At 43.6% G+C, this 26,558-nt stretch overlaps 1 protein-coding gene across 1 annotated transcript in view; it reads left to right on the top strand.

Annotated features, from left to right (window-relative positions):
• The window catches only part of NIPA1 (non imprinted in Prader-Willi/Angelman syndrome 1), a 44,763-nt gene that overhangs the window by 7,366 nt on the left and 10,839 nt on the right, over window positions 1–26,558 (top strand). The gene's annotated exons all lie outside the window — the stretch shown is intronic.

Here is a 26,558-nt window from a genome sequence, read left to right as displayed (position 1 = left end):
TGTCACATTTATAATGAACTAGTTCTGAGGCTGACATTAATGAAGTTGTTTATTAATATGTTATTAATGAACAACATTTCATAGGTAAAAAGATCCCTTTACTTTTATGAGTTACTCAAATTATAAAAGCTTCCTTCATGTTTTGAGGACAAACAGCTGCAATCCCATTTGAAATCTGCAGTTGTATTTACTTCTTGCCTGGGAAATACAACTGCAGATAGAAAGTTTAATGTAGAGTAAATCAGATATAACTGATTTACAGTGGTATAAACTAGATGTAATTATACATACAAAATACAAAAATATCAGAAATAATCCTCTAGAAACATACTATTTTTATTATAATCGGTGACCCTCAATTCTCCTCCCATTACACTGTTGTAAAATACAAGCAGGATTCATTTTGGCTAGCATTATCCTTTCTAAGCTAGTCCTTTAGACTACTTCAAGTGCCAGTGACAACAGATAGGCACCTCAAATGCAATTCATTCCACCCTAAAGCAGGATGGAGGAATTGCACTCAGAAGTACAGACATCTCTACACTCACAACACAAGAAAGACAGTGAAGTGAATTCTACAGCAAGATAATAAGGCTGAAAGAATGGACAATGATGGTGCCGAGAGTAAAATCTTGTCTTGGGTCTTTCAATGATCTTTAAGAAAAATATGTAATACTTGGGTTTTTTTATAAGAAGGAAGGTCACAGGACTCCAATCTCATTTCTAAAATCAATTCTGATAATAAGTTAACTCCACTCACTCCAGTTATCTTAGTCTTCTTACATTATGTTAGAGCTGGCTTACTACCAGGAAATTACAAATGGGATTCGGTTAGCATTTCATGTGTTGACAGTAGAACGCTCTGTTCAGAAAATGCTAGTTCAAAATTGTCGCTACAACTTCCCTGAAGTATCAGAACAGTTTTCCAGCAGGGAATTATGCTACCCAAGTTTAAACAAATGTTATTAACACAAGCCATGCCAGCAAAAATAGCAATACAAATGCTATGCTTCTTGTCATGTTAACTTTTCATTGTTTAATAGTAAAATAACAAGCTAGGATAAAGTATTTCACATGTACATAAGAAACAAGTTAGGACAAAAGTAATTACAAAATATAAGATGACAATATATTTAACAAACGAGTTACTCCATCCACTTGGGAACCTGCTAGGGAAAAAGCACATCCTTTAATCCTATAGCCACAGATCATCTATTTTCACAGACCTTCAAACCGACCTGAGTTTCACTAGGAGGTACCTTTTACTGAAGACTGCTCTACAGTGAAATTTTTCTCATAACACTGATTCTCCACCACTGAGAAGAAGCTCTAGAAACCTCTGTTTTACAAATTATTTTAGCAGATTCTGACCTTTAACCCTGGCGTGAAACCGTGCTGGATTGGGGCAATAGAGCAGATTGGTCTCTGGAATCTTCCTGCTTTCTTACTTCATTCAGTCTTTGGATGCAAAAGGAGGCTGCAAACAGAAGTGTCTGATGTCTATTTTGGTTATTCATTAACTGATTAATTAATAGTAATTTGCTTCTATCCTTCTTTCTGGGTACCAGATACAGGAGTTATTCAGACCACAGTCCAAAAAGCCCTTTAGGTCCTTTTAGGTCTTTTTACAAAGCTCAGGGAGTTCCTCCACTATTTAATGCAGTGATGTCACTAGAAAAAGAAACACTCCACAGAGCAGAGTAGATAAACTAAAACTTGACTATCATAAAGTGAAGGCAAATTGAATTGGAAACAAAAGGGAGGAGTTAAAAAGGCCTGCCCATGGAAATGTTGCTGCACATCAACCAACTTGTGCCCTAATTTTTCACCTTTTACAGATTGTCCTGGGTATTAGAGACAATGCTGAGGTAACATCCTCACCACTATGTCAATCCCCTGCCTATAAGTATAGTAAGGTAGGAGGTGCTGCACATACATGGCTGTATGTATTCTGGCAGATTTTTCGCATACTCAGAAATTACTGTAAGTTTTCATTATCTTTCAACATTTTGCATAAACATATTTTACATCTGATTTTAGCATCTTTTGCTGTTTTGTGGAAGAGTTGCACACTGTTTTAGCTGTAAGTTGGCTTCCCTGACAGAGGCCAATGGAGCCAAAATTAGCCAACACCTTAGCTCTTTATAAGGTCAGCAACAAACAGACCTCCAACTAACTAACATAAATGTCATAAGTGGCTTCACAGATGATACTTTGAGTGGTCAAAACTACATACGGGCAAAAGTTTTGCAGACTTGCATTTATACAAGCAACTATGATTTCAGTAGCTAACACATCACTGATTCCTGTGCATGTAACAAAGGCTTGCTGACTGCTGAATCTGGTCAAGTGGCATTTTAGTAGCAAGGAGGGCCTCGCTGTAGCTTTAGTATTTCACTACTCTAATACAAAAAGGAAATCATTTTAGTCCCAGTTCTTTTACAGCTGCCCCTGTATTGCTAGACTAGAGTTTGGTAAATTGGATGTATTTTAGATGACAGTGATCACAAAGACAATTTGGATAGACTCTAAGTGATGCTTTGCCTTACTTCACTGACATATAGTGCCTGCTATTAAATCTACGTAACAGTCTTGTTAGATTAATTTAGCTGGAAAGGGCTGCTATGGGGCTAAATTAACTTAGAGTTTGACCCTTAAACCATTAAATGTCCATCATGTAACTGCAATAAAAGTTAACCCATCACTAATTTTAGTATGTCTAAAATATTACTTCAACAAAATAAAGAATGATAATAATGGAAAAAGTACAAACCAAGTAACTCTGCCAGTGAAAATTACCTTGCATGTATTAATTCAGCTCTGCTGTTTAGCTTTTCAGAATCTTGTTTCAGTACTGTGCTGGTGATAGAGAGTAAATGTGATTTTGCACTGTAGGACATTTTTGCCTGTTATGCAAATATTACATTCAAATTTAGCTCTCAGCAGCATCCCATGTATTTCCTTGACACACCCACCCTGGACAGGAAAAGAAATGACAAATGGTGTACAGTTAGTCTCCATTAACAACCCAACTGGTAAATAAAGTAACAATCTATCCATTTTTTCACTGATCAGTGCCATTTATAATGAAAGCATCTTGTACAGCCATCTTAAGTTCTCACAGAATTCATCCTCTAAGTTAAACATTACAATCCTTGAGCGGTCTTGATTTTCTGTGTTTCACTTGACGCTATTGAAAAGCCATACACACCACACAAGCCTTACTATTTTCATCACTATAATGTATAGTAATTTGTTGTGGACTTCAGTAATAATATATAAGCCAATTTTTGTTTTGGTTTGGTTTTTATTTGGTGCAAATCTGAACTAAAATTATATTCCCAGACTTCTCCTATTTGTGTTATGAACATTAAGGTAAGCATCTCTTCTGAAATACATTCAAAAGCCAATGTATTACCAGGGAGCATCGACAAGGTTAAGAAAGTTACAGAAGAGCCGTCCCTGATCATCAGGACAGCACTAAAAGCAAACTGAATATTAGAACTAAATAGCACAGCCCAAAACTTCTGAAGGACAAGCACATTGGTAGCCATCTGTTTGACCATAATCCACTTGGATGACATGTTATGGACTGTGCCTTCACAAGTCACATCATTCAAACTGTGCAAACATTTTCTGTCCTACTGTACTGCTGTGTCACGGCTAAGTCTGGAACAATTTTATTGTTGCATATTTTAAACAGAACCTCTCATAAATTACTTAGGTTGCTAAAAATATTCACCAGGATTTACAGTATACTGCATAAGCAGATGAATGACCTCCAGAGTACCTTGACAAAAATCAATTAAAAATTTCTGAGTTCCAGCAACCAAATGACCAAAGCTGAGACCACTTCTGGACTGCTAAAAGTTTTAAGCAAACCCTGTAATCTCAGCATGTAAAAATATTACAAGAAAAATCTCAGATGATCTCAATGAACTTGAAAAACCCCTCTCCTGTTCTAGAATAGGCTTATTGGAGTACAGGATCAATGCCTGGGAGAAAAGCCAGAGATTTATGCAACCGTTGCATTTGAAACTGTACAACAATTAGGGTTAACAGCTTTGCGTATTTTGGAACTCGTCCACTTCATCATACTTAGGACATTGTGGAGATCAAGGACAGGAGAGGGTGATTTTTACCCACCCTACCATTATTGGACAGAAGAAAGATTTTAGGAGCTGCAGCACTGGCTGGGTGCCTTACAGATAATTAGATTCTTATTTCCAGTACTCTACCCTTACATTTAGAGGTGGAATTACACTGCAGCAGTTTAAAGACTATGCACTAAATAATTATACATTGCAAAAGGCCTATTAATTTCTAGGATACCTGAGAGACCTCTCGTCATGATGAAACCGGAATATTTCTACTATAATCACAAAGGCATTCCTTAGCTTCAAGCAGGTAAGAGGTATGGTGACTAGAACCCCATTTAAGTGGTTGATTTGATGTCTTTCTTGTACAGGAGGTCTTCTGCCTCTCCATGCAAAAAGAGCCCCTGAAGTGCTCACCTTGTGTATTTTTATTAGAAAGGGTCACAGCTGTAAGTTTCCTGGAATTCAAGTACGGCCACTTTTGCCTCTCTGTCCAAGGCCAGTTTATATAATTTAAGGGATGCTGGACAAGCCCAAGCCCTGGCTCAGAGACTGTGTCGCATGATGCAGCTGAGTCTGTCAAAGGCAAAGACCCAATGGCCTGGAGTACAGCCAGCGGGCTGAATAAACGCCGCCTGAGAGCAGCCTGAAAGACACGCTCTGGGGGGCTGAGCGTGCATTCGCACAGTGGGAGAGGCTCTGGGGGCAGTGGGCCTCTCTGCAAGCAGAGGCAGAAGGGAGATGCTTGCCAGCATTTCAGGGCAGCCGTGAAGCGGCCAGAATACTGGGAGGTGGGATCAAGTGACTCAGGTGCTGTAGTGCATGAGAACAAAGCTACTGAAAATAGTGGAGCAGGAAGGAGTAACACGAACCAAGAAATGGCAGTGAACTACTGGCCTTAGAACCAGAAAAGCCTAACATTGCAGATTCTAACAGGATATGAATTAAAATACCTTAGTGCAATTAAGGACCAAGAAAAGGAAACCATGGCTGCAATTACTGTACTACCCAGTTCCATAGGTGAACAAGAAAAGATGGCCAGATTACAACGGTTCTTATTCACTAAATGTTTTCTGATGAACTCCCACACTGTTGCGTTATTACCTTCCACATCTTAAACAAATGTTAACTTCTACAGCTTGCTCATGCATACAGTTGTAGACCTTAATTTCAGAATTATTACATCATCCAGTCAATTTTTCAGTATAGCATAAGCTGTAAAAATTTGTGCTTTGGGGATCAAATACAGATGGCATAAAATATGTACCCAGCCTAGATGTGAAGCCATCAAGAGGCAAAGGTCTATCAAGGGACTGAGTGTATCCTCCCCCAGCTCCTGAGTGTTTGGCTGCTTGGGGTCCAAGCTGATCTGTAGTGCAGCTGTCCAGCCTTGAATCAGAACTGTAAGAAGCCTTAGTGGTGGATCACCCCTCTTCTCTCAAGAGGTGATTTTAAGGTGAGACTCTTGCCCTTGGTCTCTGCTTAAGCCACATGGCAGCTCCACCATGCCTGGCATGTACCAATAATCTAGATGTTGACTTGCTGTCTTGACTTCCAGGCTTGAGCTCAGACCTGATTCACCACTTTGGACTTGTCCAGTGATCTGGACTGTTGGATGAACCTGACTACACTCACCCTAATATAGGACTGCACCCCTTGCCAGTGAGGTCACTGACCCTGCCTGCCCTGCTGTCACACCTCGCTCCTCTTCCTTTGCTGGGAAGCTCATGGTGCTTCCTGACCAGATCTTCCATTACTTCCCTTGGGATTTTGCTCCAGCAGGTCATCACCACTGCTAAACAAAATCAAAGAAATACCCACCTTTCTAACTAGTAACTACTCATTCTTGCTGCTTTTCCCACTGAACTGAAGAACATCAATACCCCCTCACCATGAAGGAAGGGATTATATATTTTGATCAAATCACCCTTTGATTGCCTGTTGAGACTTAAACTAAGTTTTTGAAGTTCTTCACTCTCAGACATTTTCTTTTCTTTCTCAAATAATTTACAAGCTTTTTCTACATCACTAGCTTTTCAACATGCTCTTAAAACATTATGAGCAGAGCTACACATCTTACTTCAGTATGCCATATGTAGTACATCATACAGAGATCCTATTCTGTGTCACATTACCTACTTCCATAAGTCCTCTTTGCTCTGGCTTATCAAGATCGCACATTCAGGTGCTGGTCCACTAAGGTGCTGTCATGGTTTCAGCCCAGCCGGTAACAAAGCACCACACAGCTGCTCGCTCACTCCTCCGCCCCGGCCATGGTGGGATGAGGAGAAAATGTGAAGAAAGGCTCGTGGGTTGAGACAAGGGCAGGGAGGGATCACTCACCAATTAACGGGCATGGGCAAAAGACAGGCTCAACCTAGGGAAGAAACAAAGTCAATTTAACTTAGTACCAATAAAATCAAAACAAGGATACTGAGAAGTAAAACCAGATCTTAGAACACCTTCCCGCCATCCCTCCCTCCTGCCCGGCTCAACCCCCCTCCCGGTTCTCTCTCCCTCCTCCCCCCGGCAATGGGGGTTGGGGTCAGCTCGCCACCCCTTGTCTCTGCCGCTCCTTCCTCCTCAGGGGAGGAGGACTCCGCGCTCAGACCCTGCTCCGCCGTGGGGTGTCTCCCACAGGCTGCAGTCCTTCAGTCCCAGCCTGCTCCAGCGCGGGCTTCCCCATGGAGTGGCGGCCATCTTGGGGGGCCTCCGCTCCCCCGCTCCCCTCCATGGGCTGGGGGGGGACAGCCTGCCACCTCACCGCGGGCTGCGGGGGCATCCCCTCCTCCCCCGCTCCTCCTCCCCTCCTTCCTCCCTGACCTCGGTACCCGCAGAGGGGTTCCTCTCCCATTCCAATCCCCTATTCAGTACCGGTTCCCCTTCTTAAGTCCGTTCTCCCAGAAGCACTACCACCATCAGTGAGGGGCTCGGTCTGGGCCAGAGGTGGGTCCGGCTTGGAGCGGGGGAAGCTTCCAACAGCTTCGCACAGGAGCCGGCCCTGAGGCCCCTCACCTGATACCAAAAACCCCGCCACACAAATCCATAACAGGTGTCTAATCCTATTCACAGCAAACTGCTTTTGAGGATATGCTTCCCTTTCCTCTTCCTCCCCATCTCCCACCCCACTTCTGCAAGTGGTAATTTGCCTTCCTTGTTTTTAAGCTCAGTTTGACGAAACCCAGATTATGTGACAGTACAGGTTTCTCTGCATGATGAAAGCGGGGCAGTCTTGCTGTCCCTGTGTCATCTGTGGGGTTCATTATCTGCGTGTTAGGAATAGTGCAGAACCCCACTGGAGCATGTCTATTCAGTGATTCCACAATGACAGCTATATTAGTTTATATTCATGATCTTGGTATCGCTCAGTTACCCCCCAACTATTTCATCTGATATGTACCTGCCTAATGCTGTACAAAACTAATTTCCGGTCAAAACAAAGTCTAATGTCTTAAGAAAGCTATGTCTATTAAATATATGCAATTACTTTTATCAAATTTGTCATCTCTGCAAAGATGAAGATCTGTTTTGCTTAACAAGGAAGCTTTCCAAATCTCCCTACATCGATCCCTTCTCTTTTAACTCTTTTGTAGTGTAACACTATATCAGTTTTTCCCCTGTTATTTTGCCTAGAGTCAATGTCAATTCAACAAACCTTATTATCCAGAAAGGGTAGATGAGATGTCCTAAGGCCAGACCAACATTAACACCCCATCTTTCTTTAATTTCCACAGTATTCCCAGACATAGTAGCATAAGCAATGCAGCAATCACCTCAAATATCTCTGTGGGATGTTACTTAGACCTGCTGATTCAAAAGTGCCCATGGAAAGGTGATCACGAAGACAGCCTCATTCCACATCCTTTGGCTCCTGGAAGAGAAGAACAGGGATTTTAATGATACCATGAGGCCAGAGGAGCACTGGAGAATGCATACAGCTGGGATGCACACTGCTGTTGGCTGGAACTGCTCATATAGGCCCTACATAGTTGAAAGACTGGAGTTTAAGTCCTCAGCCCAAAGTGCTGAACGTACAAAGCCTGTAAGACAATAACTTAGATAAACATTATGCACCTCATGTCCGCCCCACTGACAGGCTGACACTGCAGGGCTTGGGCACAGAGTCTTCAAAAGCTATAGGTAGGAGACTGCCAATGATTGCACCCCCTTTCCTGCATATGTTATGAACTTATTACACAAGGATAAATGGCTTGTGTAGTATGGTGAAGAGATCTGGGGGTAACTCGTAAGAGTTTCTTCATCTTTGTGCCAGAGAAGATGGAAATGGTGCTGCTGCACTAGCCTCTCATCCATGGCATAGCAGGGAAGTACCTTACCTACTGGATAGAGACAGGGCTAATAGAGTTATCCACACCTGTTGCCCAATATGACTTGGATTTGCACTCTTAATCACAGTGAAAAATAGGTTTAAATTTTTCTTCATAATGTCGGAAGCTCAGCCTATTTCCCCCACTCATCATCCTTCCAGAATCCCTTCCACTTTATCAAAACACCCACACATTTACACTTCAGACTGATTTATTTCTTAATATTTCTTTCAGCCTCTTAAACTACCATTTCTGGATCAATGTCAGTATCAGCTGTCTCTCTAAGGAAATGAATTTAAGTCCCACCTTGTCCTCCTGCTTTTATTTCTCTATCATGCTTTTCAGAAGCATGTATTCATTTGGGACTGTTTTGAGAGCTCAGAGCTCTCTGAGTTTAAATCTAGCTATTGTTCATCTTTTCCTTGTCTCGTAGCTGCAGCTTTTCCTGCAACAGCCTTTAAGAGTTAATCAAAAAAGAACAGCCATTTATAACTGCAAAATTCTCATTGAACATTGTCCTAATGTTTGCTAACCTCAGCCTAAAATCATATTTTATAGTAGATGAAGTATTCTTAATTACTGTCAAAATTATCTTGAGCTTCTGAACTGGGAGATGGCTGGATCCGCTTTGAGTATGAAAGGCAAAAAATTTCGAGAACTTGCCTGCTGCTCCTCTGGCTGGCTGGCAGTGTAAGATGTCTCTAATAGTGGCAAACGTTTGCCCCAAAATCACTCTGGAGCTGACTGGCCAACCTTCTTTCCCAGAAGGGGCCTCAGAAAGGGAGGGTACCTTGTTCTCTGACTTGAGGAAGCTAACAGGCTTTATCCTCACCTTTTATGAAGGGGCAGAGCAGAGAGCAGCACGTGGCCTGTGTTAATCCCAAGCCAGCTGCCACACTGGGCACCTCTCGTTCACAGTTCATGCTCCTTGACTTTACAGTTGTTGCTGTAATGCAGCGCATTTTCAGCAGCATCAGATACTGCTCCTACTTCATCACACTAGAGATTGAGCCAAGAAATATAATTATTGATTTATATGTAGGATACCACTGTGAGCAGGAAAACAAATTATTCAGTGCCTCTGTCAGCATTAGTCTTACTAAAATTGTTGGATGAGTTCATTTTTTACCTCCATCCTCTCAGAGACAACCAGTTCCTTTTCCAGTCCAAAAAGAAGAAAATTATTCTAGAAAAAAAAAAAGAACAAAAAACAACTTCTGTTTGTTCTTGGAATTTGAGGAAAAAAAAGGGGAAAAAAGCAATTATACAAATGGAACAAGCATTCCTCCCTTTTTACTTAATGCCTCAGAGCCATCTAGGTCTTATTTCCAAGTCATCTACTCATACAATAATTTCACGGGAACTGGATTTTGGGGGGAGAAAGACTAATTGTGAGGAACAGGGAAAGGACTCTTGCCTGTGTTAACAGGACTTATCCTCAAGCTTTATTTTTCCAAGGGAGGAAAGGGCTGTTAGAGACGTGTGCCGACTCTATCTTCCAGTAAGAAGCAGCAAGGCCATAACTGGCTGCCCCTCTAGCCAGCGTGGTTCCCTCCCCCTGCCCCGTTGTGCTACCAGGGGCTCACCTGCCCGTGCTGTTTTTAGCTTCTGCTATAGATAGACCTGGCCACTCAAAGGCACGTCCGTTCTCCTCAGCAGCATCCGCTCGTTCACTAAAAGCAAACCTCCTGCAAGTCCTGCTCCTCAATAGGCAAGCAAGTGCTCCAGAAGAGAACTCAGCTTCGACATTTACTGGCAGCAAAGAGTCCTTGATCAGCGTGGGGATGATTAATTGTCGTCTAACCCTGCTTGCCTTTAGCCTCCTCCAGTCTCCTTCCTGCTGCGTGTTATCTGGGCTTCAGGGAAGGGCCGGAAGGGAACTTGAACAAGTGGGAATTGCCATTTGACACTTCCTTTCCTTAAATCTTTTCCCCTTAGGCTTTAGGAATAACAGGCTACACATAGATTTGCACATAGGTTAATACTATAAGGAAGCATATATATTTGATTCTGTCTCAGTGTCTGATGCATTAATACTTTAAACCTTGACTCTGTAACTGTACAGGTCTTCTGTTAGGTTTTCTTTAAGGCAGAAATGGCATTACAGTAATATTGCATATGGTTAAATTGTCAGTACAGGAATCTGTATCAAATAACATGACCCTCTAACTCAGTCTCCCTTGTGTTGAGACCAACAATGAGAAGTTTGAGCTGAAGTGCATCATTCAAAGTTACAAGAATGTGAAAAGTGTTTACCTAGCACACATCTTAACAGTTGTATGAAAGATGGTATAGCTGATTATTTTTTTAGCACAGACTAGATGATAAGCATCTTGCACATTAGTGAGCACTTACACACAGTGAGTGGTAGAATTAGAAACACTCCTCTCTGTTTTCATGAAGATTACTCACAAAAGCACCAGTTAAGAGTGACAGCCTACCTAGCCTCTCCTTGAAACAGAGTAAAAGCCCCAGGAGGCAGCAGGCATTGTAAAGCCCTGAAGTTCTTTTAGTAGAGGAACAAGTAGGTCCTTTGTTCTCCTCCAGACCTTTCCCTTCTCACAGATACTTCTAAGGGTTTTATGTCCCATCTGAACTTCAATGGTGTTTGCAATAGTATAGTTTCACCAGTTACAACTTCCAGTGAATGACAAATCCTTTGAATAAATCTTACTGATTTAAGCATTAGTTGAACATAAAATATCTAACTTATGATGGCCTTAGTCTGCATGCAATGTAAATAACAAGCTGTAGGCTCCACTATCTTCATATAAATGGCACCGTTTAAAATAAAAGGGTAGGTACCAGTAGCATTGTGTTTTGGTATGGAGACTTGCAGGATCAGGAACGTTGAATGTCATGGCTGTAGGACTATGCGCAGTCCATCTGGAGGCCACACCTTTCTCCATGGCTCAGAGGACCACGAGTCAGCCAAGAGCAGTGCTGGATTTCCCTCCTTCCTCCCTTTCTCCTGATGTAAACATGCCAAAGGGCTTCTGTGTAGATCTCGTGTGTTGTAGTGGAGCAAGATCACCCAGGTCACCCAGATCTGCTGGGTGAGCCATATTAAAAAGACTTGAAAATGTGTCCTTTGAACCGTGGGGTCCCCCCCATTTCTCTGAAGTCTAAGAGCACCTCACAGTCAGTTTTTGTCCTAACCAAGCTCAGGGGGACCCAGAGAAGTGCATATGGAAACCCTCTTTTCCATGACCTCTGAAGCATGGTTGTGGGCCTGCCTTCTGCAGAGACAGGCTCCCTGGTTTGACCAGAGTCTCTCTCCCCTCTTCATACTTGCTCCCCTCTTGCTGACTCCCTTTCTCTCCACTTTGACAGCAAGTCCGTTCTGCCAGTCCATCCACGGGAGCCGTGGTCCCTCCTGCCTCCCTGCCACAAGGTCCAGCATGACCGAAGCTCAGCAGCTGGGGAGGAGGTACACAGGCAGCTTTTCTCCCTGCTGCCCACCGACACAACTTTGTCATAGGTATACAACATGCAATATTCCTATGTTGAAGCATAGACAAGTTACAAATAATTCTGTCACGGGGATACTACTTCATACTGGCGTTCTCCATTTTCGTAGCCACGTAGCACAGGATTAAAATATATCAAGACTTATATGACAGCCAAAATCTTTCAGACACCTTTCCCATTCTTTGCCGTAAAGGAGGGGAGGAAACCTACACGCTGATGTAATCAGTCTATACAGGTACAGTAAACCATGTAGGACAGAGACGGCCGCTGGCCTAAGTAAGCTATTCTGAAATGGCTTACAAATGAGATTTGTCAGGGTTTGGGGTCAGCTCTTGCCTTAGCTCCAAAGTATTTTAAATGAGTTATCTCTCGGAAAGAAACGTAAAATATTCTTTTCAGATATGCATTCAAGAACCTATTTTTTGCATATTTCACAAAAGCTGCCTGTGTATTTGAGCTTCTGGGCTTTCCAACATCTTGCTCCTGAGTGAGCCATAATTTATAAAAATCCAGTTCAGTGCTGGGCAAGGAAGGGAAGGGGACCCTGGGAATGAAGGGCTGCAACCCTGAGAGCTGGAAGTATTCTCCTGATGGTTTGCAGCTGATTGCTTATCTTAAACATTAGATTTCCTTCACTAAGTGCATAGAAAATCATTTAAAGCATTAGAACAAGGTGTTAAATATAGCACTAATGCTCTCCTCTTTAATAACCATCCTTCCCTCCAAAATGACGGCCTACTGCCCAAGAAATTAGCATAGTGCTGCTCGGCAGTGGAAGTCTAGGATTCACCAGCCCATCCTCCCATTTCCCTGGTGAGATAGCTCCACATTGTGGGAGGAACGTGCACGGTGAGCAACAAAAATAGGGGATGCTGAAAAGAGAAAGCGTCACACAAAATTTACTCTGCTATTTTACTAAGCAGTTTTTCATAGTGGGAGTGTCAGATGAAAACTCTAATCTCTCTTTCTCAAAGAGCATAGACTTACGATAACAATATTGTTTTACTCTACTCTTCCCAAGCATGTCAGTGCTGTTACAGAAAGATACAGCACAGATATGGTGAAAGGGGGAGTCATCCCAGTTCAACCAGCTATTTAAATACATACCCAGCTAAGCTGATGGTAAGTTTAGATGTCTTGGAATCATAGGCACAGATCAGCATCCAGAAAATACTAAAACTGAAGCTAGTAAATGTTTTCATCTTGCGGAAGTGATGATTTACTTAGAAAGTGCATGTACTAGCATTTTCTATGCTGTCATTTCATACCTGTTTAGTTTCTCAATCCATTTTAGAGATTAAAATCTAAACTGGCTTATTCTAAGGCACATTCTTCCCTCCCTTATTTCTAAGAAAAGGTAATAAAGGAGGCACTGTCTCTTAGTTACCTGAACTGCAGGATATGAGAGTCAGATGCAGTGACCTTTAACAATGAAGTTGCTCAGTACCATGAAATTTTGTTTGTGTGCCATGATTAGGTGACATTTTGTTGTGTCAATTTTGTACCTGGCAAAAACTTTATTAAAAAAAAAAATATTCCTCCACTCTGATAGTGACAGTGTCCAGCCTATTCCCTGTGATACCTGTTCTCTTGAGGCCAAATTCTGTCACCCCTGGGTGGTGCACAATTTTTAATCTCAGAATCACCCCCTCTCATTGCCATTGCTGACCTACACATTTTCTTGCTGGTTTTGAGTCTTGCTTCTTTTGCAGTTGCCAATCTAATCACCTTTTTCCTGCTCACAATACTTTCTTTCCCTTACCATTGACAAGCCAGCCATCACCTTTTTCACTGCCCTTTAATCTTCCATGTTTATACTCCATCGAAACTTCGCAAGCTATGAGCCTCTCCCTCCTTCCCACTCTGACACTGCAGCTTGGACCCATCTCCTTGTCACTTCATGGCATGCTTAGATGCTGAAAAACAGATACTGAGGCAGCATCTCACAAATAAGATGAACCTTTAATGAAAGAAAAGGCTCGTATGAGGAAGGTTTGCCTCTTAGTCAGGCTGCTTAAACCAGAAATTCAGTACAATGTTATGTTTTCTCCCAAAACTCTTAAAGAATGATAGCTTTAAAACTATCCACAAATCAGTTGACTTTCACAGCTATTTAATTTGGTCTAATACTACAGACTAGCAATCTACACAGGGATAGAGACCACATTGTTCTTCTTGACAAGAAAAGCATAGCGGCCCCAGCAAGGGAAGCAGGGGGATGGACGAACCCACATGCCAGACTGTCCTTGAGCTTCCCTGCTAATTCAGAGAGCGACAAGGCGTAGATGTGCCCAAAGGACACCTCCTTTCCTGTCACCATGTCAATGGGGCAGTTGTATGGGCGTTGGGGTGGTACATGGGCCTTCTCACCCCTTCTTTCTATCTGCATCCTGCCTCTGGGATGGGGAGTGGGGTTGGGTGACACCTGCCTCTGTGGGCTCCTCCTCTGGGGGTAGTAAGGGAGGACATGGCAGGGCTCCTCCAAGGGTCCAGGTACGCTCCTCTCTGGTGCAGCAGTTGCCACTGCTGAGCAGCTGGTATCTTGCTGAGTGGGTCCCTGGGTAGGCAGTAAACATCAGCTGCATCTGACTAGTAAATTCCTGTACCCTTATGTTTTGCACCATGATGAGGCCAGTAAGAAAGTCACTCAGACTCTGTAAATTGTCATATAAAATCCTATTTATTAAATCTAACAGTATAAAGAAAGAGAGAATAGTACAGATACTCTTACGTCCCTTTGACACTGGAAACCTCAAGTCACGCAGCATCAAATGGGCCTCTGATCCACCTGCAGCACACTGTGCAGACCCCGTCCTTGGAAATGGTTACACCATTTTGATCATTCAAGCTATGATGGGATTTCCTTACAAGAAAACAACTCTATTAATCATTTCTACTGTCAAACAGAAAGGATGCTTGCATGAGAACTTCTTGCTGCACTGCTAGATAAAGGCAAGGACATACAGGTGGTGTAATGACTGGTACTGAGTGGGAGCTGTTGCAGTGAGCTGGCCGAGGTTGTCCTGTCGCCAACGGGTATGTGCAGCACGGCAAAAGCCTCAGTGCCAACCTGTACATGCAGCAAAGCACAGACCTCCAGGCTTGTTCAGGTTAACTGTTATGTGGATCACTAACTCCTCAGTGTACAATGCTCTGCTGGTCAGGACCACTACACCTTGCCCAACTCCAGCTGAAGGGTTCAAGGAGCTGGGGGACAGAGATTGCTCTGGGTGCAGGGGATGTGAAAGAAACCTGACGGGCTGCTGTCTGCCTCTGCATGCTGACCACAGCTTCCTGCAGGCTTTGGAGGTCAGCCAGGAGCAGCAAGCCCCTGTGTGCAGCCTGGGAGCTGGTGGGTAAGCAGCTGGGGACAGACCCTGGCACAGCCTGGGGAACAGGCTCCACGGTACTCAGCTCCAGGCTCTGGAAGACCTGAGGTAGCTGCCAGGGAGCAGCAGCAGCAGCAGAGCTACTCTAGAAGGGAAGGCAAGCCAGGAGCTGAGGGTGACCACAGCGCAGGTGTTGCCTTCACCAGCACGGCACAGTGCCTGAACTGGGCAAGCAGGGAAGGGTGGTGACAGGCAAAGGCAAGGTGACAAGTCAGGTCTGAGATGAGTCTCGGGGATACAAACAACAGTTCAGGCATGTCAGGGGCCTGGCCGGGAGCACACAGCACTATGACGTAGCTTACACCCAGGCCTGAGCCTCAGTGGAGCTCCTGCATCAATGGGCAGAGAGTGTGGGTGGGGGTCCCAGCTGAGGCTGGTCAGGGCAAGTCAGAGCTACAGGGGCCCTCATGGCCCTGACAGCGATACCACGTGGTATTCAGGTGTTGAAGAAAATGACAGTCCCCTCCATCTGGACCCCAAAGTCATCTGACATCTTTCAACTTCTCCGAGAAGCTGAAGACCTCTGCCTCACAGTAGCCTCCTTCCTGACTTCTACCCTTCTTGTATGGGTACAGTGATTCACAGCTTTATGATACACTAATGCTATATCAGCATATACTTGCACTTGCAGGCCATATTAAAATTGCATGGAAAGGCTGAATTTGGGCATTTCTTGCCTGAACCATCATTTTGAACATACTTTGCGTTTAACCCACATGGGCCATCTAAACTGGCCAGACTGTCAAACTAATGGACCATAAAAATACACATGCTACAGTTAAGTTGCTGATTCAGTTTGCAAGTATTTCTTATATTGAAGAAAAATAGTTTCACAGCAAGGACTTTGTTCATTTAATTCTAGCATGTAGGTAGGGGGTCAAAGTTAATGATTACTGTTGCATAGAAGTTCAAGAAACTGTCTTGATTCCCCATTTCTCCTATGCTTCATTTCGGTGTAGGAGACCTATTGCGGTAACGTTTAAGTGTCTGACTAGAAAGGACATAGAAAGCGCAGAGATTCACCCCTTCAGAAACATTAGTCATTGGAACATAGGTAAGCAACCAGAGAATACTTGGAAGAGTAGAACAGGAGAAGAATTTGAAGCACTAAAAAAAGAACAGCAGAGAGGGATCTCCAGAGGAGAGGGACTCTGTCAACACTCAAATAACAAGTAAAAACTAGCAGCCAAAATGACAGTTTTCCCAGCTGCTAGGTTTTGTATGAATGATGCAGATGGTAGTTCTTGTGACATGACAACCACCCCAAAGGACAGTGGGAGCTTATCAACAACAATGCACTGAAGTATTTACACCTAAGTCACTGCTAGGCAGGGCTGACAGACTGGACAGCTGCCTAGAAGGGCCAGAGAAGATGGATGGATGCTGCATGCCATTTCTTCAGAGTGAGCATCTGCCTTCACAGGTTCCTTAGCTCTTCCCCCGAGAGCCAGCCAGGTACTAGCATGACTCGGCCCCTACAGAGATAGTTCCTGTGACAAAGGAGAAACCCCTGTCATATATGCACACAGTGCCATTTGGGCATTCAAATGTTGTCATGCTATTTTGGGATGCAGAGAAGTGCCACTTCCTCCTCAGCAATGTGGGAGAAGATGCACTGAGCCAGCAGTCCTCAGATTGCTTTTCTACATCCCCCTCACCATAAGTACATTCTGGATTTTGGGTGCTCTTCCCATGTAAAAGTTGCTTTCGGTTTGGATGGGTGCAGGGGGAACGCTGGCTGGAGTGCAGCAGGGGACATGGCAAGGAGAGGGCAGAGGGAGAAGGGGGTGAAGGAGCTCCTGACAGCCAGGCTGAGAAAGAAAGCAGGAGAAGCCTGTAACTGCTGCAAGCCACAGAGTCAAACCAGTACCCCTCAGCAGGGACACCAGGACCAGAGACAACAGGAGAAGGTGGCTTTTCCCAACAGCTCTCAAAATCCATGGATTGCCTCAGCCACGCTTCTTGGTGCTGCCTGTCTCCTCACCCAGAGGGAACCTTTTAAGCACCTCTTCACCTCCTGGCTCTGTTCCCAGGCCATCTTCTTGCTTTCCTCCCTCCCCTACTCGTCTCTCAGCAGCTCCCCAGGGACAGGCCACCTTCCCTCACTAGGAGATGCATTCCCCAGGTCCCTAATGGAGCAACCAGTATCAGTTTGAAAATAGCTGGGCTAAAATGCCATGTCCTCTCCAAAGACCATAAACAGTAGCCCACAGCACAGGGTCCAATTAATTAATTAAGATGTGTGGCTTTACTGAAGAAAATTGTTGTCAGGCAGTGAGAGAGCCAGGCAAGATAAGAAAAGCACACACTCAAACACACACACACACAGAAAGTGAAATTGTTGACTCATATTAGTTATTAACTCAAGGCCTCAGGAGAAAACTGCTAATGTGAAAGTTAGAAAACTGAGGAAAAAAAACAAAAGGTAGTTAGAAGACAGCAACTCAGCAACAGAGGATTAGCCTGCTCCAAGGAGCAACAAAGACTGAGGTTTTCCCACATGACTGACAACTGTGTGATCAACAAGAACATGTCGCCCTGGGGTACTGAGCGTTGTACGCTAGGCATGTTAGACCTAGCTATCTTCTGTGTGCTTTCACCCATGAATAATCACTGTGTACTCAAAAACCTGTATACTCCTGCTTGCAATCCTCTGTGCATGGAAAAAGAAGCCCAAACATCAGTGAACCAGTGGAAAAGAAGGCTCAGAGCCCAGACACTCAGGTGGCATTTAGGTGTGCCACTTCCTGCTCAGCATGATGGCGTTAGTAGATCCATGTGCTTAATCTTAAATATTGAGAAGAGCTCAGGACTGAATCTCAGAGGCTAACTGTAATGCATTCGTTTCACAGTTCAGATGAGCAAGTGTTTGCATGTATTTGTTTTAAGCACTACTGCAAATAGCAAGCTGCTTTCTTACTTGCTAGAAAAAAAAATTCCCATCCGCTTCGTTTCAGCATCTCAGCATGGTGGTCATTTCCTCAAGCTACTGCGTGGCTGTAGCCTACCTTCTAGCAGCAAGGCTTTGATTCTGCTGCTACTGTTTTTCTCATTATTTAGATAATTTGATAAGAGTTTGTGTTTTATGATACAGGTGCCCAGGCTCCAAAGGGAAGAGCACTTTTACATCCTGCTATATTGTCAGCAACCACTTGGCCACACTCTCATTGCAAAGGTAGAAGGAAGAATGGGCTAATGCTTGGTGGCCCCCCATGACTTGTGCAGGATAGCTTATAACCACAGTGCTCCTCAGCCATTCCCACAGCAGGAAGAATTGACGTGGGTATAGGAACCTGCAGAAACAAACAGCCTAAAATGTGTCTTCCTCCTAAGCCAGGCAGTAGTCCTGGGTGCAGTGCAGTACTAGTGAAGTATACTCCTGGTTCCTGAGCTAAGATCTCTGTCTTCCTACTTGATACTGCAGCTGACGTATTTCGTTCTCCCTACACATCTAACTAATGCACATCTCCAAATCCAGCTGGCTTTTTCCTTTTTAAGGAGAGGGAACTCTCACAACGGTGGTTGAAAGCCTTCCGTGCTCTAACCTGGCAGGTGTTGCTGCACCTATCATTGTCCCTGAGCTCAGAGTGGGGCAGAAGAAGTTAAAGGGGAAAAAAAAAAAAAAAAAAGAACAAAACAATCAATCAGACAAGACAATTATTTATTTAAGGGCCGAAAGAGGGAAGTCTCCCAAATATTAATTTTGGGGGTTGGCAAAACTGAAGTCAGCCAAACAGAGTCCAAAAGAAACATTAAGGTAGAGAATTATTCTGTTTCAGCTACTGGCTAAATCACAGGGAGGATGGAGTTTCAGGCATTCCTGCTGTTCTATTGCTGAAGTAGCAATTACCTTATCTGCCTTTCACAGTGCTATTATGCAGTCAGCCTCATTTGAAGGAAAGATTTCCTGAGACAAAAGATTTAAAAATATGCTTTTGTTCACAGCTTCCGTTTGAAAAGTGTTGTTTTGTTCTGTTTCTTTTTTTAAGTCACATTTGTTTGATGAAGGAACCTCATCATTTCATTGAGTTTAAGATTAGATCATTAGACCTGAGACAATATTATTTGTTACAGTTGCTCATGACTCTCAACCACATGATCTCATTTCAGCAGTAGTTATCATTAAAATCATCATTAAAATACTCTTAATCATTACAACTAGAGATAGTATGATGTACGTTAAAGACCACTTTATCTCTCTGCAGTCTGTACATAGGAAGACTTGCCCTGAAGGTTGATGCTACCTACAATATTTGCTGGACATCTCATATAGCTGGTAAATGTTTCTAGGCACTTCAAAGTTAGTGACATGTAAGCACAGGGATTCCTGTTCTTGGATCTCATTCTGACAGTATAGCAACCCTAATTCCTTTTGTGCAGAAGTCGGTTGTTGTCAGGGTACTACTAATCACAATCTTCATACATCCAGGGTAAACCTAAGGCTGTGCCAACTGGCAGTAGAACTGTAAGAGGGACCAGCCCCTTTGGAGTAAGTATTTGAGGAGCAAACACTATCAAAGACATCTTTAAGACAGATGTATGTCAAAGAGATCCCAAATTCATAAGCAGAATAGCTGAAATAAGAAGAAACTCAGTAATTCAGTCTAATAATTGTCCCGCATCCCTGGTACCTCATCTGCTAAGGACCAGAAACATGACTTCCAATTTCACCTAAGTTAGTTAGCATTCCTGTCGGCTGCTTTGTGTAAACTCAAACCAAATTCAACCCAAGCATTTTAGTCACTAAAACCCACTTTATGTTAGGATCCATGACGTACAACAGGGCATTAATATTGACCTATCATATAATAGGTACCTTAACTACTATGAAAAATGACTTTTCAGGATAGACATTGCCAGGATTTAGAGAAGATGAATGAATTTCCCTAGAAGGTGACAATGCCTTTCTGACATTGCCTAAGATCTTAATGTTACACTTAATATAAACATAGCCTTGTCTTACTAATAGGTGCAGATCAGCGTGTGCGATGATTGTGGATAACACTGAACATCTGCCGAACACAGTGAGACTAACCTCATGCCAATTGGTTTCCTTCCAGCTCAGATAAGTAACTACCACAGCTGCCTTTCATTACAACTCTCAAACCAGCTCTGATTTAAATATTAAACTCAGTTTTAAATATTAAATATTAAATACTAAAGTAGCTGGCTCTGCAGCTGCTCTGATGTGGAGCAGAGGAGCTTCATGGACAGCCTCCTTCTATCATGCACTGTCTGGTAGACTCTCCCTAGAAATGGTTTGCATCAGCTCATCACCATTTCTTCTGCTAGGACCCTGTTTAAGCCCCTTAGGTGGGAACTCCAGCTTCTCAGTACTGTTCTCCCAGAGCAGACAGGCTGCTTCTTTGTGCCTTCAGGAGCAATGGTGAGTGAAGTTGGAGATGTAGCTTTGCTGCTGAGAAGGCACATATTTAGTAGATAAAACATGGATGATGGCATATTGTAAACACCTAGAATTAAATAACTGGGTCGCAGGAGCTCGATGGCTTACAGTTTGCAAATGCACAGTCAGTTGAAAGTGAAGCTTCAAGAGGAAAGTAGTTAAATGTGGGCCATTCTCGTAATGAAATTGGTACCCTACTGTTTAGTTTGATGACAAAAAATTCTAGTTCAGATACATTGCAATGCATTTACAGTCTTCCAACAATATTGCCTTGAAAACGCATTCCAAAGTGCCCATATAAAAATAAACTTTAAAATGAAACTCAGGCTTTGGAGTACAGGATGTACTCAACCTTACAAAGATTGATCTCTGAGCAGGCAGCTGACTGCTGTATTCCCTGAGGTGTCTGCTAGAAAAGATGATTTGCTGAGGAACAATGTAGTAGAAAATCCATATATATATATTGTTGGAACTACGCAGCAAATCTTATGAGAGAGTTTACTTGGTTAGTAGGAGGAGTGCCTCCGACGTTCTTCACTTCAGAGAATTTGAATTGTCCAAGTCTCCAGGGTATACCCTAAAACTTGGTCTCCACTCATTGAATTCAGCAGCTGACCAACTTAATGGGAAGAGACTACCACCATAGGTGATTCAATGATTACTACATGCTAGTTTGGTATGCAGCTTATGAAGTGATGTGGATCACCACGTCAAAGCTTACAATAACATACCAACAACATCTGCAAGTCTGAAACATGGTCCAGGACTCCCTTTAGATCAAGCAGAAGATTAATGTGGCTAATTAACAGCCAAGGTATGGGAGAGACAGGCAAATTCTTTGCATGCAAGATTGTGATAGAGCCTGGGGTGTTTTTTAAGATGATAGTGATGACCATACCTACACTGGAAGACTTGTTCTAAAGGTTCGTGCTAAAGTACTAGTGTGTGCTAGGCTTTCACCACCCTTCAAATATATGAAGACAAAGAGCTGGATATACATATACTATATTAATCACATTAAGATGGTATATTCAATTTCTGGAAATCAGCATAGAAGAGTATGCCCTGGTCAGAGTTTGCAACTAATGTAGGTGGACTATATCATCTGCTACAAGATTAACTGGAAAATCTGTGCTTTTTCCTGTGTTCCCTAGTCACTGAGGATCTAGAAGTGATTTCCGTACAGCAAATGTGAGTAGACGTGATGTTAATTAATATGGGTTCTCCGCAGCGTGATCATGAACATACATCAGAACTAGCTGTCTAGCTTCTGCCTGCTGCACAAAGGACAGATTCTCTCTGAAGAAGAGATCTGTTTTCCCGGCAGGAGGGCTGAAATGGCATGATCTGTCTGCAGTACACCTGCCATGCTTTCTGTGTCAATAACCTAACATCAGTCTTGCACCATCTCCAGGAAGGATGCTGAAATTCTCCAAAACTCCAGAATTATGTGTGGCCACTGTCATTTAGCAGAGAATTTGTCTTCTGTGGGCGAAAGTGACAGCAAGCTTCTATTACTCTTTCAGACCAGACTTTAAGAATTGCACACTGATAACAAGCTCCAATGCATGAACCTTGGACCCTTTAACAAAGGAAACCTAACCTGCCCTCAGTTTTCTGTTCAAGACTGCACTGGATTGTGCTGATTTACAGCCTGTTGTTCTGCCCTGGAAGAGAGCTGGTGTACCCTAAGGGCTGCCTTTCTTCTTTTAACCCATAGGACAGAGAAATCCCAGAAGCTTGTGTGACTTCCCATATTGCAGATAGGGCATTTTGTTGCAGTTTCAGACATTCAAATTCAGACATCAAGGCTGAACTTGATTTTCTTTAGTTCCAGCTCCAGAGGATGTTTTCAGGGGTCTTGTGGCCACTGTCTCCAGTGCAATAGAGTTCAGTGCTACAATTTCATTTCACAAAGACCACTATGGACTTTAAAAGCCCAAATCTGGGCCCAGAGACTTTACAATGTCTTCTCTGGTCCAGTTTAATGAAGTAGAGATTATTGGAGATATTAATGGAGTAGAGAGCAAAAAGGCTGACAGGACCCATCAGTGCAGTGCAGTACCTTTCAGCAGGTTTCCGTTCATTCTCCCATCCGCAGGTATGGATGCCCATAACAAATCAAGAGCTGGATTACAACCAAGATTCAAGTTACTTCCCTGCCAAAGCAGGACCCATTCATACCAGTGATGGCCCACTTATATCAAAGCTGCTTTTATACTCCAGGCAACTGTTCAAGACTCCTTGGAAAGGATTTTTAGGTCATCTTCAGACACAGGTTCAGTGGACTATTACACAAGTCTTCATGTAACTGCTCTTAGTGCGGTCTTTGGTTCTCAAGAGCCAGAAAAATAGCAAGGATTGCCACTGTCTTCTTGCTGGCTTCTTTGCAGTTTCAGTTCCTACTGCTTCAGTTGCTGGCAGAGTGGATCTCTATAGTGCTTCTGCCAAGCAGAATTACTGCTGTTGCCTCAGGGTCTGATACAGCTGTTGGTAAAAAACTTCCACCCTGCTCTCCCAGCTATTTTATAAGGAGCTTCAGATTACCTTCTGGGCACAGCTACTGTGTTCTTATACTGTGCCAGATACAAAATGATCTCATTTTCCTCTAGCCTAGATAAAACACTCCAACAACTGCTCTAATAAAAAAAAAAATCATTTTTATTTTACGTACATAAAACAAACATAACAGAGGAATCCAAGCCGTTAGAGAGGAAACAAAACAATACACTCCTTTATATCAGGCACAGGCATTTTTCTTCCCCTTCAGACCAGGGAGAAACCCATCCTAACCAGAAAAGGTCCATCACCCCCGCAAAAAATGGTGGAACACCTACCAACTTTGCTTACTCACTTCCAAGAGACTTACCTCAATCACTCATCCCTTCCTCTGGGTAGGAGCCCTACATAAGTCTATAAAATACTGCTCCTACCTCTTGACTGATCCTGAACACCCATACTCTACCAGAGCAGAGTTACTTTGATAAAGCAACTTGTACACTTTTTATACCAGCTCTCAGACCTTGCCTGAATTAAGCAATGTAGCCAACAAGTGTGGAACTAGAAGTACTATGAGTACTTAGATTGGAGTTGGATAAGACTGATGAAGAGGAGCAGAGTTTGTTGAAGGAAATGCCACATAAGCCTGAGGTTCCTCCTAAGCAGTTTGGGTGTTCATGAGACACCAGACAGCTGTGACATCAGTAATACTGCAGTATTGCAATGTACAAGCCAATCTAACCCAAAGCATGTTGTTTTGCAATACTGCAAACATGATGACACAACTTTGGCAGGAGGAATGATGCTATCACAACAAAACTCAGTCTCAGAAGACTAGATGGACCTTAGGAGTTTATATAATGTATATATGTAATGGTTTAAGAAAGGTCATTTAATTTCCATTCAACTAATGATAACAGCTGTTATCTTTCAGGTACCTTTAAATTTTCGTTCAAAATGTTTGTAAACTAGATAATGCAGATTTTTTTGCATCAAGTGATCTTATAAGACATTAGTGAAGTCAGGCTCCATTTTTCAAGATATTTGCAAATGTAATATTTATTAGTGCTGTGCTTATTATTTTAGTCTATGACTAATTCTTAAGAACACTACAACTATTATATGGCAAGTGAATAAGGCAGATAAAGTGTATTTAGAATTACCTATACAAATACAGATTTTAGAAAGGCATATGTAAGTTTTACAATTAGGAGATTAAAATGACACGGCTAGAGAGAAATAAACTGTTTTCTTGAGATCTCTGGTACCTGTTTCTGTCTTGGTTCAAGCAGACCAGAGTGAGATTGTGAGTATAAAAATTGGTCAGCTTTGAGCTTTGTTTAGAAAGTTGCCTGATAATTAGATGCAAAGGCCATTAAATATATATCATTTTTCCACTGTGCAAGCATAAATTATTTCCTATAATAAATTTCACTGTACATGTTACTAGGCTGTATATAGATCAGAAATGGATATTTATAATTAGCCTGCATTTGCCTTCACCTCTATCTTTGTTTCCAAGGGTTGCTATGGATAACTGTTCTTCCACCTCCTGTGTGCTCACTTTGCAGGTCTTGTGAGTCTCACAAGGATGAATCCGCTCTTCCACAGCATTCAATATTTATACGGTGACCTGACGAAGCAACCTAGGTGAAAATATAGGCAATACTGCAGTTAGGTATTACACCTTCTTGCTGTTAAACCTTAACAAAACCATAGTGCAGCCCCTCCTGGGCCTTCCTAGGATAGCTGCCTCAAGCAGTGTAGGCAAACTGAGAAATATGCTAACAAGAGAAACATTTTCGGGAGTTTGCCTCTTCTCTAAACTCCTATTTTCTGGGAATGCTAAAATTTATGCTAAGAACTCTGCCCAATAGTTACGAATGACAAAAATGTCCACTTTCATTTACAGCAAGCCAAGATACCATATCCCATTTCCTTCAATAGATATTGCCACAGTAATCCATTTATGGATTGATTTATTTCAACACATATCTGGGAATGGTAAGAACTGCAATGAAATACGTGCTGCGAAATATTTCTGCCTAGCAAGGAAGACTGCTTTCAGCTCAGCACTTCATGTTTTGAGGGACTAAGTTCTCTCAGAGAGAGACCCCCTGGCCCCGTGATGGCCCAGAGGTCTTGCTACCAGAGGGACCTCCAGCCCTTCTCCATGATGGCAGGATGACTTATGTTCTGCCCTCCCAGAACCTGGAAGTTGCTGAATGGTAGGTGAGAGAGGCCGGGAGACTCCTGATTTTGAGCAGCTGAGCTTGCCCTGTGCCATTAGGAGAGAATGAACATTTTCCTGGAAATAAATGTAGATTCTGGGATTTACTGCTGGACAAAACCAGAGTGATTACGTATCCCGCAGTTTTCGGGCAATGTGCATGACCCTTGGCAGTGGCCAAGCTTTCCCACTCTGTAGCCACACAGTCCCTTGCTAATTCTCCAGCTCTGCCCAGCACACTGACCCAGCTGGTGGTGGGGTGGATTGAGCCACAGCTCCGGGCCATGAGTGGAGGCTGCAGCAGCAGCCTTGAGCCCTCGCCTGGCCTTCAGCTCGCTCCTGCCCTGCTGCCACAACGCACCGTGCTCTCAGCTGAACCAGGGAGCCGACACAAATTTTAAAATCCCCAAGGGAAAGCAGAGCACTGGAAAGCAGAGCTGCTCCCACAGCAGAAACCCTGGCCCAGCAGGGCTCCCTCTGTCCTGCTGCAGACCACAGCCCTCTCTGCACATCTGCTCCCATCCCTCTCTCCTCCCGCATCCCTTTGTCCTGCTGCATCCACCTGTCCTCCCGCATCCCTCCACACATCTTCCCGCATCCTTCTGCACGTCCTTCTGCAACCCCCTATCCTCCTGCATCCTCCTGCAAGCCCCTGCACATCCTCCTGCACCCCCCTGCACATCCTCCTGCATCCCCCTGTCCTCCCGCATCCCCCTGCACACCCTCCTGCATCCCCCTGTCCTCCCGCATCCCCCTGAACATCCTTCTGTATCCCCCTGCACACCCTCCTGCATCCCCCTGTCCTCCTGCATCCCCCTGCACACCCTCCTGCATCCCCCTGCACATCCTTCTGCATCCCCCTGCACATCTCCCCGCATCCCCCTGCACACCCTCCTGCATCCCCCTGTCCTTCTGCATCCCCCTGCACATCCTTCTGCATCCCCCTGCACATCTTCCCGCATCCCCCTGCACGTCCTTCTGCAACCCCCTATCCTCCTGCATCCTCCTGCAAGCCCCTGCACATCCTCCTGCACCCCCCTGCACATCCTCCTGCATCCCCCTGTCCTCCCGCATCCCCCTGCACACCCTCCTGCATCCCCCTGCCCATCCTTCTGCCTCCCCCTGCCCGCTTCCCCGCCC

Source organism: Haliaeetus leucocephalus, unplaced genomic scaffold (assembly GCF_000737465.1).
Source record: "Haliaeetus leucocephalus isolate CR32 unplaced genomic scaffold, Haliaeetus_leucocephalus-4.0 Scaffold712, whole genome shotgun sequence".
NCBI classification, from domain to species: domain Eukaryota; kingdom Metazoa; phylum Chordata; class Aves; order Accipitriformes; family Accipitridae; genus Haliaeetus; species Haliaeetus leucocephalus.
The sequence above is the reverse complement of the archived record's forward strand: the minus strand, read 5'-3'. Positions and strand labels throughout refer to the sequence as shown.